At 49.6% G+C, this 2,589-nt stretch overlaps 2 non-coding genes across 2 annotated transcripts; one reads left to right on the top strand and one right to left on the bottom strand.

Moving 5' to 3' along the window:
* The first annotated feature begins 699 nt into the window (after positions 1-699).
* TRNAG-GCC lies at positions 700-770 on the top strand. Its single transcript has one exon. It is a non-coding gene; the product is annotated as a tRNA-Gly (tRNA).
* A 297-nt stretch (positions 771-1,067) lies between these two features.
* On the bottom strand, positions 1,068-1,139 carry TRNAA-CGC. Its single transcript has one exon. It is a non-coding gene; the product is annotated as a tRNA-Ala (tRNA).
* Positions 1,140-2,589: the final 1,450 nt, after the last annotated feature.

Genomic DNA, 2,589 nt, shown 5'->3' on the forward strand with positions numbered 1-2,589 from the left:
ACTGGACTGTCTGAGTGTTTATGTTGATACTCATTTCCATAAATGCATTTCATCCCCATTACTTTCTTCCTCTCACCCATCGTTCTGCATCAGCTGCAATCTCTTCTTTCCACTGAAACCAAGGGGGAAAGGTTCAACTCATACTTTTTTTTAAAGTGAAAGGTGTTCCGAGAAGACGTCATTAATGAATGAAGGAAGGGACAGCTTGGAGAATTTAGGTCACGTGGTTACAGAGTCAGTAATGCTTCAACCTTCCCATTCAGATGACATATTCCTGGTTAGTCTCCTAATTGGGTTCAGAGTTCGCAGCTCCCTTCTCCCACATCCCTGCCCAGTCTCGGGCCTGTTTGTCTGCATAGTTAACATAATGATAAAATAAAGACAAAAGGTGGGGGGGATTCTAAGTTATCTCAGTATCTATAGATAAGGCTTGGTGATTGCGTGATCCTATACAGATATAACAAAATTTTCATTTCACCAAGGAAAATTTAATAAGAATCTCCTTATAAAGACATAACGCTTAGTATTTGTTAATATAATTCAAATATATGTAATAGGTATTGTTCCCAACATTTCATGATCATTTATTTTAAAACTCCATTGCTGTGTGTAATTCTAAATTCCTAGAATGATTGGAAACAGGAGTGATTCACAATACTGTATCTTCTAGTACAGTGCAGAAAACAGGATCCTGTAACAGCATTGGTGGTTCAGTGGTAGAATTCTCGCCTGCCACGCGGGAGGCCCGGGTTCGATTCCCGGCCAATGCAACATGTGCTTTTTTCCAAAATTTTCATTTTATATTTATGCATCTTAGATTCCTAAAGAAGCTCAGTAATAGTGTGCAAGTTGTCTTTAGGTATATGAAGAACTATGAATCAAGGTTAACTTCCCTTCGACTTCAAATTCAAGCAATCAAAAAGGCTTGCTAATCCCTACCCCCCGCTTCCTTTTAGGACAATTCTTGCGAGCTGTAGAATTTGTAGGAGCAAAAGTTATCTACTACAGGTAGGTATTTCGTTAGACTTTATATTAAAGAAAGTAGAAAAATTTTCAAAATGGCTGATTGGAGATGCCGGGGATTGAACCCGGGACCTCACACATGCGAAGCGCGCGCTCTACCACTGAGCTACATCCCCCAGCCGAGCGAATGGCTTCTGGTATCGCTATTCATTGAGATCGCTTAGCTCGAGTCAAATGACTGTAGAGTGTGGGCTTCTGGAGCCTGTTTTTGCCTAACTATTCCGAACGCTCGCTGCGTTCCTGCTGCATCCGGATCCTCGCCCACCTGAGCCAGCGGCCACGTTCAGGGATCAAGGGCAGGGCCAGCGGGGAACCAACCGGTCGGTTTACGGGACGGAGCGCTCGTGCTGCAGCCGCGGGCGGCAGGGAGGCCGGGTTCGCGGACGCAGAGCGCCGCCGCGGGACTCGACTGGGCGGCGGACCGCGCAGACACCCGGGAGCCGCCCCGCGGCCCCCGACCCTGGACGCCCACCCAGGGCCCCGCCCTCGCCGTGACGCCCGAGGGCCCTGCTCCGGATGCCGAGGGGACCTTCCGTTCGCGCCACGAAACTTTGTGCAGTTTGCTGAAGCACTGAGCCCCTTCTCCCCACCCCACCTTCACCCCGGGGCTTGGGGAGGGGACACCCCCATGGTCTAGGGGACCTTCCAGTTCTTGGGGATGAAAGTGATGATGTCACAAGGTGATAAGAAACTTACATTGTGATCCCTTTGCTGCTTAATAATGTATAAATAATGAGGACATGGGGGGGGGGGGTCTTGTTCCAAAGGAATTTTTCCCTCTGATATTTACCCCCTGGGTCAATCTCTCTTGCTACGAGACGTAAGCCCCTGAGCACCTCCTCTTGGGCCCTCGGAGCCCTCTCTAACCGCCAATGCCATCCTCCAACGCAACTGTGGAAACAAGAAAACGTTTCCTAAGTCCTGTTCGCCCAGAACGCGCCTGGCTCCGGTTGGCGGCATGCTCCATCATTGGAATGAGCTCCCTGGCTTTGCGGTGAAGTGAGTGGGTTTGCCCTTTCCCGGTGCTTTCCGCTGTTAGCAGCCCAGGGTGGGAGGAAAGGATCAACAGGGTGCGGGGCACCTCCCGCGCCCTGTGCGGCTGACCCCAACACGCAGCAGAGGGAAGCCCTGGAGTTTCCCTTCTCTCCAGTACAGGAGCATCTAGCCACATAAAATGGCCAGCAGGTCAGCAGTCCGGACAGAAAGTAACTCTAGGTAAACCAGGAGGTTGAGAATCCACCCGGAATTAAAATAACAACAGCAAGCTGTCTGCTTACAGTGATTTAAACACAATCCGATCTTGTTTTTAACCACAACAAGCCACATGCTGCTCTAATACAGCTACAATACAGAAAAAAGGCCACGTCAGTGAACAATCACCAAGAGCCCACTCCAAACCAGCACATTGCTAAATCCACCCCTGCATTCCATCCCGAGCGCTGCTGGGACACAAACAGTTTCAGTTGATTCCGAATCAGAAGCCAGAGGAGCCCGAGCCATCCCCATCCAGGAGCTTCCACCCGCATGCATTACACTTGCATTAGTCAGATGATTGGGACGGAAGCA

This window comes from Echinops telfairi, unplaced genomic scaffold (genome assembly GCF_000313985.2).
Source record: "Echinops telfairi isolate 266 unplaced genomic scaffold, ASM31398v2 ScPeMD7_4;HRSCAF=17, whole genome shotgun sequence".
Lineage (NCBI taxonomy): Eukaryota > Metazoa > Chordata > Mammalia > Afrosoricida > Tenrecidae > Echinops > Echinops telfairi.